This window comes from Theropithecus gelada, chromosome 3, assembly GCF_003255815.1.
Source record: "Theropithecus gelada isolate Dixy chromosome 3, Tgel_1.0, whole genome shotgun sequence".
Classification (NCBI taxonomy): Eukaryota; Metazoa; Chordata; class Mammalia; order Primates; family Cercopithecidae; genus Theropithecus; species Theropithecus gelada.
This window is the reverse complement of record NC_037670.1, coordinates 36905872-36917992: the sequence shown is the minus strand read 5'-3', so window position 1 is coordinate 36917992 and position 12121 is coordinate 36905872. Positions and strand designations below refer to the sequence as shown.

General features: G+C 42.2%; 1 protein-coding gene across 10 annotated transcripts in view; it reads right to left on the bottom strand.

Moving 5' to 3' along the window:
• The window catches only part of APP (amyloid beta precursor protein), a 288793-nt gene that overhangs the window by 170749 nt on the left and 105923 nt on the right, over positions 1-12121 (bottom strand). The gene's annotated exons all lie outside the window — the stretch shown is intronic.

Below are 12121 nucleotides of genomic sequence, written 5' to 3'. Positions count from 1 at the left end.
TAGAGATGAGGAAAGTGCCAGGCCAATATCTTCGGTGCAGTGGGAAAAACCTCAAAGAAGAAATAACATTCGAGATGAATCTGAATGGTGAGAAGTAGTATGCCACATGGGAAATGAATTGAACTTTCATGATATAAGGATAGAATCTGTCTTGCTTGGCCGGGCGCCGTGGCTCACGCCTGTAATCCCAGCACTTTGGGAGGCTGAGCCTGGTGGATCACGAGGTCAGGAGATCGAGACCATCCTGGCTAACATGATTAAACCCTGTCTCTACTAAAACTACGAAAAAAATTAGTCGGGAGTGGTGGCGGGCGCCTGTAGTCCCAGCTACTCAGGAGGCTGAGGCAGGAGAATGGCATGAACCCAGGAGGCGGAGCTTGCAGTGAGCCGAGATTGCACCACTGCACTCCAGCCTGGACCACAGAGCGAGACTCCGTCTCAAAAAAAAAAAAAAAATCTGTCTTGCTTGCCATTATACCCCCACAATGGCCTAGTTCTGGCAAACATGAAGAACTCTATTATAGAATCCAAATGGATGGATGGGTAGCAAAAGACCCTTCAAAATGAGGGAGCCTCCGTGCAAAGAAAGAGAAAAGAACCAGCAAGGCGTACTTGCAGCCCATCATGGCTGGAGCACAAAGAAGTGGCAAAGGGAGTCCAGAAGGAAGTAGCACGGGGGAAGCACGTTGGACTCTAATTTTAAAGAGGCTTAGGTTTTGGATGCCATTTTGGAAGAAGCAACATAGGCCAAAAGTTTCCACCTCCCCCAGATAAACTCTATAATTAAGTGAAGGATAGACCAGCATAGTGAAACCATGAAAGCAGGGAGACCACCAAGTAGGTCACTGTGGTCCTTCCAGCAAAACATGCAAGAATACACATAAACCCACAATTCCCACGGAGCAAAGAATACAGATTGTCCACACACCAGCAAAGACAGGAACCAATGTCTTTCCTTCATAGTAAGCTACAGGACCCTTCCTGAAATGCAACATAAAGAGGGATGAAAAGCCGTAAGAAGGGGAAGGAAGTAACTTTGCATTCTCATAAAGGTGTTTAAACTTTAGTCTGTTTCTAGCTCAAACACATAAGATGTATCGTGATACTGAAGTACTTAGTAAGTACTATTTAGATAAAAATCTAAGCAAATCATAGAGGAGAATAAGCACTGTATCTTGTCATTCCTTAAGTCTTTAAAATGATCAATGACGCCCATAGCAGTATAGTGTGTGTTGCAGGGAATGCAAAAATTATGAGACATGATACCCCAAAGACTGAAGAAATCAGTGAGTACTGAGCACCCACCCCATGCGGCTCCACAGGGCCACATCACAGGTTCTTTTATAACCCTCACTTCCCAGGGGAGGAATCTCTGCCAAGAAACCTAAGGCCACCTACCTCGGGAGATTATAACCTAGCCCCAGAGATAAGCATTAAGATATAAATTACAAGGAAAGAAATAACAAGATAATGCAAATGATATCACATTTCTCTTTTATATAGGATGATATAAAAGAAAACACAAACAAAAACACAAGAAGAGCTGGAGAATGGAAAGTAAAGGTAATCTCATCCAAAACAAATACCATTCCCAGGTGCATTTCTCAGAGTTTCTGAGGGCTCTCAGGGTTTCTGAGGTCAGGGACCAACCCTAGCTGCTTGGAAGAACACCTGATGTCTGAGGCATCCCAATTTTCTAGGTTACAGGAGGCCAGAAGTGACCTATGACCTGAAGATGCCCACCTCATCTGTCAGCTCTGCTCAGCCGTATTTGCAAATGTCCAAACTAAGAAGTGATGCTTTTCTATTTAATGAGTGATTATTCGAAAAATTAAATGCCTGTCATGTACAAATAGGTTAAAGAGTTTTAAAAAATTAATGCTGGCCCAAAGCCACTAAATCAATTCGTGAGAAGAGCCAGAGCAGGGATCAGATCCACTCGACCTTGGCCTGCCAGAGTTCTTGGGGGCATAAACCAGACAGTAAGTGCCAAACAACAAAACCAAATCAACTTGTTTTATCTGCCCTTAGTCAATCTGCTGAGGACTAGATCATAATGCAAAGCTAAAGTTACCAAAACATATTTACTTATTCAACAAAAGGACATGTACTGCATTAATCTTTTTGTTTATTTTGAGACAAGGTCTCACTCTGTCACCTGGGCTGGAATGCAGTGGTTGGATCAAGGGCTCACTGCAGCCCCGACCTCCTGGGGTGATGCAATCCTCCCACCTGGCCTCTTGAGTAGCTGCGACTACAGGTGTGCACCATCATGCCCAGCTAATTATTTTACTTTTTGCAGAGACAGGGTCTAGATATGTTGCCCGGCTGGTCGTGAACTCCTAGGGTCAAGCGATCTGCCAGTCTCAGCCTCCCAAAGTGTGGGATTACAGACATGAGCCGCCATGACCAGCCAGTCTGAGCATTTTTAATGAGGAGTTGGTAAACAAGCTTTTCTTAAAAGCCTGTATCAAATAAAAGTTGCCTTGGATATTAGGAGTTCATTAGCTAAGGATGTTATTCTTACTTTCATCTGGCAGAAAATCTATCCAAGAGAACCATATTCTTCAACTTGTGTTTAGGACAGAGGTTGGCAAACTACTACTTGTGGACCAAGTCTGCTCACCCACCCACCCTGCCCCCAACACCTGTATTTCTGCATTAGTCTGACTATAACAATCGTTCATTATGTTTATAAGTGGCTACTGAACCTTCTAACTTGCAAAACATTTCATTTGATACTGCCAAGATGTCTTAGTTTCTTATATTGCACAGAGCTAAGAAATATGTGTTCCTCAAAATGACAACGGTTTTTTAAAGGATTAAAACTGGTTATTTAATAAGCTCTCAGGACTAATGGCAAAACAAAAACTTCACTGCATTCTAACATTAAAATAAAATTTAGCAGTGGACAGCACTGCTTACATTACTTTTAAAATTTGATGAAACATGTTAGAATGTTACACATCAGAAATTGTAAGCGATTCAACCACAAAAATCTGTTTTAAAAAATTTTTAATAAGAGTTAAGAGTGCTAAAATATAATGAAGCCTTTTTCACCAACTGGCTTCACATGGTTTATATTTTCTTTTTTTAATTAAAAAATATTGTACTTAAAAATCTTTGCTAGGAAAACAGGTATATGGAAACGGTATTTTCTACTCAAATTTGCTGTGAACTTATACTACTTTGTTTTTAAAAACAAAGTTTGTTAATTTAAAAAAGACTATGATCGTATATACCTGGAGTTTCTCTCCACAGCCATGAATACCTTATTTTTTTACAAATGCTTCTGTTTATTTGCTTTGATCTTTCACGTAAAAAAGTTCGTAACAGAATTCTGGTATAAGAGATCAAAGACCAAAACAAATTAAGCATCATAATGAGAAACCATGTTCCTGTTTACGACAAACTTTAGGAAATTTGGCACCATTTATTTCCAGCGGATAAATTCGTCAATATACACTACGCATGCTTATTGCTAAACATACAACCTGGTTTCTTGCTTAAACAATTCACAATTTATATTCAAAACACATGTCACACACCACACACACACACCCCCCACAACTGAAAGGGAGTTTTCAAAGCTAATGAACAAAATCTGGGTCTGTCTTCTTGGCTATGAAGTCTTGGCAAGGTGAACAAGGATGGCAAATTCAATAGGAGTCTGCAGGCCTCAATCTGCTAGCTCCTTGGTGGTCTTTGAGAGGACTGTCTAGCTCAAATTACCTCATTTTGCAGATGGGAGGAAAAGAGCCCAGGTCAGGTGACTTGCCCACAGAGCCAACTGGCAGTAGAACTAGACTGAAAATCCAGGTCTCCAGTTCTCCATCCAAGAGTGGTAACTCAACTCACTCATTTAAACTCTGTTCAAAATGGTTCATTTGGCCCATTTCCTTTGGCTTTTACAAAAGTAGTTCACTTTTAGACTGTGAAGTACTTTAATATTATAATCCACAATGTGGTCAATTTGACAATAAAACTCGACTTAAATGAGCTAGCAAGCCACACAGAACAGCTGGGAATGCATTCAGCGGCAGAGAACAGACCACATGTCAAACCTGGCTTAAACACACGGTAGGATTGTGTATCTCACCTAAGAAGTGACATTGAAGCTAGGGCCACTGCAGACATTCCATGATGCCATCAGGGACCAGGGTATTCCTATCTTTCTGTATTGCCATCCTTAGCACGTTGGTTTTATCCTCATGTTTTATGGTCACAAAATGGTCACAGAAATTCAAGACTTTGTGTCCAAGTTCCAGGCAGAAGGCAGGGGAAACAAGACAAAGGTGAAAGGTTTTCTGTTGTTTTTTTTTCCCTCTAATAAAGCTTTGCTCTGTTACTTGGGAGGGACATACTCCTCAGCAAATCCCACTGAGGCCATATATGCCATTACTATGATCTGGCTACACATACCTGCAAGGGAATCTGTGAAAGTATTTTCAGCAGAGGGCATTGTCACCCTGAACAAAAAAAAATCTGGAATTCTTTTAGAAAGGAAAAAATGGGAATGAATATCAAACAGGCGAGTAGCAGAGGCTCCCACGCTATGGAATTTAAAGTATATTTTTCGATTTCTTTATGCTGTCTTTTCAAAAGACAGACAGAATTCCAGGAAGAAGACAGAATTCAGAGTAAAAAGTACTGCAACTAAAACCACAGTAACTCCCCAATCCAAGACACTTGGAGAAATGAGAAGGGAAAGATGTCTCAAAACTGACACTGCTGCCAGGATGGCGGCACCTAGGGGTGTCATCCCAGCTATTTGAGAGGCTGTGGTGGGAGGATCACTTGAGCCCAGGAATTTGAGGCCAGCCTGCATAACTTAGAGAGACCCTATCTCTAAAAATAAATGTTTAAAATCAAGATATTAAAATAATTAAAAAAAAAAACCAGACTGCTAAAGTTTTGAGCGTCAGAGTGGGATTGAGTAGATTAATGTAAAAGATTCCAGAGCCATATGCAGGTTCTTCAAGACACAGATTATTCAAATATCAGATTAAAAGACAATATTTCTATGAACTGCTGGGGACTAAAATGATGTTGGCCAGAATCATGGGAATGAAGGGCCAAAAATGCCTGAGGTCTTTGGACTTCTGCCCAAGGTGCGCCCTCTCTTCCTCATCTCTCAAGAGGTAAAGATGATTCAAGAAAGCGGGGGAAGTGTTCTGGCACTGGAATTACTGTAAAACGCCAAAGTCTCGGTTTCCTTGTGCTATGGGCCCGGATCTGCCTGGTGAAGATAAAACATCAGTAGTGTCAGTAACTCTGAACCATGTGCCTGCCATTACCCTCAGTACGTCATGTGCATCTTCTCTCACCGTCCTCAGAACCACACCAAAGCAGCTACAATGATCTCACTTTATAAGAGAAGGTGAGGGCCGGGCACGGTGGCTCAAGCCTGTAATTCTAGCACTTTGAGAGGCCGAGACAGGCGGATAACAAAGTCAGGAGTTCGAGACCAGCCTGGTCAATATGGTGAAACCTCATCTCTACTAAAAATACAAAAAAATTAGTCAGGCGTGGTGGTGCATGCCTGTAATCCCAGCTACTCAGGAGGCTGAGGCAGGAGAATCGCTTGAACCCGGGAGGTGGAGGTTGCAGTGAGCTGGCACTGTGCCACTGCACTCCAGCCTGGGTGACAGAGCGAGACTGTGTTTTTGAAAAAAAAAAAAAAAAGAGAAGGTGAGACTGAGAGGTTATGTAACAGTCCAGGTCACACACAGAGTAAATGGCAGAACTGGCAGAACTAAATGAATTAATATCCATAAAGCACTCAACTCAGTGCCCAGAACAAAGTTGCTCAATAAATTATATATTAATAGTATCCTCCCCAGTATCTCATCAACCACCATAGTTTCTCATAATAATAATCATAGTAATCAAAAGAGCAACAGCTACTCTTCATCATTTACTAATCACCCATTTGGTACCTACTGAAGACACTGGGGTTTTATTTTCATTACGCCATCACTACCTAGTTGTGGCCCCGCAGAGATGACATGGTACTGTCTGGCACGTGAGTACTGCTTATGATGAGGTGAATACATGACAGCAATCAACACAGTGGGATGGAGGCCCTACGAGTGGAGAAGCAGAGAATCAGAGTGATCGCCTCTTTCAACTCTTGCATTGAGTGACGGTCCTGGCTGTGAGGGGGTGTTTCCTGAGTCCCCTCTGGCAGTCACAGTCCTTTATCCACTAACTCTTCACTGCATACTTACAATTATGTCTCAGTGCTAAGAATACAGCAGTGAACAAAACCAATAAAATGATATATGATCCTAGGGGGGAAGTGATAAAAAAGCATAAAATATAGTGTCTGTTAGATGGCAATAAATGTTACATAGATAAAGCAGACAAAGGGGATGGGTTTTTTTTTTTTGTATGTTTTTTCTGAGGGGTGAAATTTTAAATAGGGTGGTCAGGGAATGCCTACTTGAAAATAGGACATTTCAGTGAATACTTGAGGAAGTAAGGGAACAAAATACTCAGAATGAAAGGGAAGAATATTCTACCCAGAGGAAGCAATAAATACTACACAAAGTCTTGAGGCTGATGCATGCCTGGTGAGCTCACAGAAGAGCAAGGAGATCAATGCTGTCGTGGAGGAATGATGTGGAGGAGATCCATGGGCAAGTGAGTGAGTGAGAGCCAGGACAGGACAGGCACAGCTGACTGCATGGGGCCTTACACATTGTCCAACTCTGAACAGTCCAACTGTCCAACTTAAACGGGCCTCAAACATTGTCCAACTCGGAGTAATACTGGAAGGCTCTGGGGTGGTTTTCTAAGCTAATCATTCTTGCCCTAGGGGTCAAGACTAGAAGTGAGAAGACCAGGAAGCGGGCTCTGGCATGAATCCAGGTGGGAGATGACGATGACTTGGACCAGGATGACAGCAGGAGAGATGGTGAGTAGTTCTCAGATTCTGGATGTTGTCTCAAGATCAGATCTAAAGAACCAAATAATAGAGCCGGGCGTGGTAGCTCACGCCTGTAATCCCAGCACTTTGGGAGGCCGAGGTGGGCGGATCACGAGGTCAGGAGATTGAAACTATCCTGGCTAACACAGTGAAACCCCGTCTCTACTAAAAATACAAAAAAATTAGCCAGGCGTGGTGGTGGGTACCTGTAGTCCCAGCTACTCGGGAGGCTGAGGCAGAAGAACGGTGTGAACCTGGGAGGTGGAGGTTGCAGTGAGCCAAGATCGCGAGATCACACCACTGCACTCCAGCCTGGGAGACAGAGGGAGACTCTGTCTCAAAAAAAAAAAAAGAACCAAATAGAAAGGAGTCAAGAATCCAGCTTGTTTCTATTTGAACAGCTAGAAGATGCTTTATACTGAAGATGATGGAAAAGTCTGGACAAGACTTTCCTAATTTTTCTGTGTAGATGTGTAGACAGGTAGAACTTGCCAGAATTATGTACTTACTAACTTATATACACTAGATATGTGTATATGAAAATGACAGCTGCAGATAAATGTTTTCTTAAGTGATTTTTTATTTTACCATTTCAGACTCTTCACAAATTTTTTTTTTTTTCTTGAACATGTTCATTATATACTGACCTTTTGTAACTTTTGCATTAACAAATAGGCTGGAAAAATTTTCCTGGGAGGCATCTGTACTCAAGAGACGGGACAATTACTTCACAGAAGCAGGCAAACATTTCTCAACAAACTTTCCATGTGATAAAACTGTTATGGTTTTAGCTTCAGAGTGTGGGCAGTTACTGGGTTCTCAAAGAGGACACGAGGGTGAATTACACATCCTTTTAAAAAGTGGCTGTTGTCGTCACCAGCATTTCACTGTAACTATTACCGGATAATAGTGAGAACTAACAGATGGGATTCTTCAGATGAGAACTATTTGCCAGATGGCAGAAACTAAATGGATCAAGATAAGCAAAAAGGCAAAAGAAGTGAAAACTAAAAGTTTTACCTAAATCATCTCTCCAACTTTTCCAAGTACAGATCCAGCCTCATATACATCCAATATACATACATAGATGGCAAAGCGAGTACAGGACAGAATAGTGCTGGCCGGGAGTGGTGGCTCATGCCTGTAGTCCCAGCACTTTGGGGGGCCCAGGTGGGTGGATCACGAGGTTAGGAGTTGGAGACCAGCCTCGCCAACATGGTGACACTCTGTCTCTACCAAAAATACAAAAATTAGCTGGGCGTGGTGGTGCATGCCTATAGTCCCAGCTACTCGGGAGGCTGAGGCAGAAGAATCTCCTGAACCAGGGAGGCGGACTTTGTAGTGAGCCAAGATCATCGTACCACTGCACTGCAGCCTGGGTGACAGAGTGAGACTCTGTCTCAAAAAAAAAAAAAAAAAAAAAAAAGAATAGTGTTTAACCCAGGCTCTGAATAACACTGGTCTTAAAATAATAAAAATAGTGCAAAGGATTTACTTTAAAAAAAAAAAAATGGGAACAAAATAAGTATTTATGGCCAGGCATGGTGTCTCATGTCTATAATCCCAGCACTTTGGGAGGCCGAGGTAAGCGGATCACCTGAGGCCAGGAGTTCAAGACCAGCCTGGCCAACATGGTGAAATGGTGAAACACCGTCTCTACGAAAAATACAAAATTAGCTGGGCATGGTGGCAGGTGCCTGTAATCTTAGCTACTCGGGAGGCTGGGGCAGGAGAATTGCCTGAGCCTGGGAAACAGAGGTTGCAGTGGGCTGAGATTGTGTCATTGTACTCCAGCCTGGGTGACAGAGTGAGACTCTGCCTCAAAAATAAATAAATAAATAAATAAATAAATGTTAGCAGTCTTGCAGCTTTTAAAAAGACATATTTTAACTTTTTTTTTTTTTTTAAAGAAAGAGTCTTACTCTGTCTCCCAGGCTGGAGTGCAATGGCACGATCACAGTTCACTGCAGCCTTGACTTCCTGGGCTCAGGTGATCCTCCCACCTCAGCCTCTCCGGTAGCTGGGACTATAGGCACATGCTACCACGACCAGCACTTTTTTTGTATTTTTAGTAGACACGGGGTTATGCCATGTTGCCCAGGCTGGTCTCAAATTCCTGGCCTCAAGCAATCCACCTGCCTCAGCCTCCCAAAGTATTGGGATTACAGGCATGAGCCACCATACCCAGCCTGGGTAACAATTCTGATACTGCTATGCACATATACTGAAATTGAACAATGAAGTACATAGATGGAGGATAGAGTAAGAATTTATAGATAACCAAGGAGGAGAGAGAAAGTGTCCGTGTGGTAATATGTTAGAGTAGGAAACATCTGGATGAACTTTTATTTAGCTTAATATAGACTAGATATTAGAGCTTAATATAAATACAACTAGTTAGCTATAGAAATATTTATACATCTGTATAACACAAGGGTGAATATAGACAAATACATTGCCTTGTTCTATCAACTGAGAAGTCTTAAAAGCAAAGAAACTCCAGTGGCAATGAGCATCCTTAACATCCAGATTTTAATACTATTCTCCAATAACATTACTCTCCAATAAAAGGAACAAGGGCTCCTTGGAGAAACAGCTGATTTTAGGATTATGGCGAAAATATGCAAGATGAGACTGGAGCATCTTGTAAGAAAAAAATATATATGGCTATGTCAAATGGGCATGGGAACCAACTGAAAGGGCTTCTAATAGCTAAAGCTGGAATAATTTGAGCAATAAAAATTATAAAGTAGTACTGGATTATAAATCAAAGTACAATGTAAATATCCATGAGTCTAAATGACTGACTGAATGAATACATAAATAGGAAAAAAGAGACAAATCTCCTGTGCAGAAGAATTCCAAATAATTTATGCAGACACTCTGCCCTCAAGAAAATGAAGCATAATTCTCTGCTCCTTAATTGTGGGCTGTGCAAATCGACTTCCTTCCAAAGAGTAGAGCACACAAAGTGGGAAAAAGAATAACTTTCAAGTGGAGAAACTCGACAAACACCACCTGAGCCAGGTGATCAAGGTCAATGCCAACTGGGCTGTATCATGTTGACAAATATGTATTCTTGATATGATGTGATGAAATGGGCATTTTACCTCTGCGGTTTTCCTTCTTTAAACAAATAACCCCAGGCAAAGCATGAGACAATTCCTACAAATTATCTGACCAGTACCTTTCAAAATCAGTAAGGTCATTAAAAAACAAGAAAAGTTTAAGAAACTGTCACAGCCAAGAGGAAAGGAGGCTAAGGTGACCTGACAACTAAAGATAATGTGCCTTCCTGGATGGCATCCAGCAACACAGAAAGGACATTAGACAAAAAGTAAGGACATCTGAATAAGTAACAATGTATCAAAATTGTTTACGGACTGCAACAAATGTACCTTATTAATATAAGATGTTAACAATGGGGAAAACCGGATGCAAAGCATATGGAAACTCTCTGGACTATCCTCTCAATTTTTCTGTAAATTTAAAACTATTGTAAAATATAAAGTCTATTTGAAAGAAAATTTTATGGCTTCATATAAAATTTCATAGAATAAGGTGTCATGCCAAACTCCTATTGACTCCAATGTGGATGGCACCAGGTTCAAGAGCCCCAGAGCTAGTGAACCCTGTCTCATAGGGTTTTATTGGGGGCTTGCATACAGGGGAGAGAGTCCAGTGGTGGTGGGTCGGACAGAAGAACCACAGCCGCTTGCAAAAGGCATGTGGTCTCTACAGCATTTTCACTTAACACCCTCCCCCTAACAATCTCCACCTGGCAACTTTCACTTAACCCTTAACAAACTGTCTCAATCCCCGGCATGGCCCATGTTCGATGGAAGGAGATGAGGGCTCAGATGTTCCTTACAGATAAGGAATGGCTCTCTGGGTTGGCCACTCCTGGATTTCTTAGTTGTTTTTTTTTGTTTTGGGTTTTTGTTGTTGTTGTTGTTGTTTCTGAAACAGAGTCTCATTCTGTCGCCCAGGCTGGAGTGCACTGGCGTGATCTTGGCTCACTGCAACCTCCACCTCCCGGGTTCAAGCAATTCTCCTGCCTCAGCCTCCAAAGTAGCTGGGACTACAGGCCTGCGCCACCATGCCCGGCTATTTTTTCTATTTTTAGTAGAGACAGGGTTTTGCCATATTGGCCAGGCTGGTCTTGGACTTCTGACCTCAAATGATCCGCCCCGCTTCGGCCTCCCAAAGTGCTGGGATTACAGGCACCGGCCACCCCGCCCAGCCCGCTCCCGATTTCTTAACTCAGAACTTGGATGCAGGTGAGCCTGCCACACAGGATCATTGTCAGGGCATGTTCAAGTCAAGTGATCCCTGTCAGATGCATCTACCATACATACAGGCATACCTATTTGATTCCACATCAACATTCTAGCCTTGAAAAAAAGTCTATAAAATTATTGTAGTTGAAAATAACTAGAGTTAAAAAGAGCTTACTGGCCAGGCACAGTGGCTCACGCCTGTAATCCCAGCACTTTGGGAGGCCGAGGCGGGTGGATCACGAGGTCAGGAGATCGAGACCATCCTGGCTAACACAGTGAAACCCCATCTCTACTAAAAATACAAAAAATTACCCAGTCGTGGCAGCGGGCGCCTGTAGTCCCAGCTACTCGGGAGGCTGAGGCAGGAGAATGGCGTGAACCCGGGAGGCGGAGCTTGCAGTGAGGCGAGATCATGCCCCTGCACTCCAGCCTGGGCGACAGAGCCAGACTCCGCCTCAAAAAAAAAAAAAAAAAAAAAAGAGCTTACCAACTCAGGCGTCTCATCTGCGGTATCTATTAATAACTAGACAGGGTTTGGTTTGACTATTTCTTTAGAAAAAAATTTAAGTAATGCGGCATTTAAATTCTTTTTTAAAAATTCAAGAATTTCAAAATTATCACATATATACCGAAAACTCTTTGCTTTCCAAATTTAACCTTGTCTCAGGAATGTAAACTAACTGGTCAGAGAATTCATTCCCCTTTACAAATGAGGACTCTTGAGCCTGATGAGGTTTGCACAAAGCTAATGACAGAAACAGGCTCAACTCTGAAACCCGACTCTGATTCCAATGTTCAGGACCCCAAGAAGTGTTACAATAGTCTACTAATTTTGAATGCCAGCTTCCTCATTCACCAACCCAAGACAAGTTATAGGTGCTTTTTCTGTTGCCTCTTTTTGACTGCATTA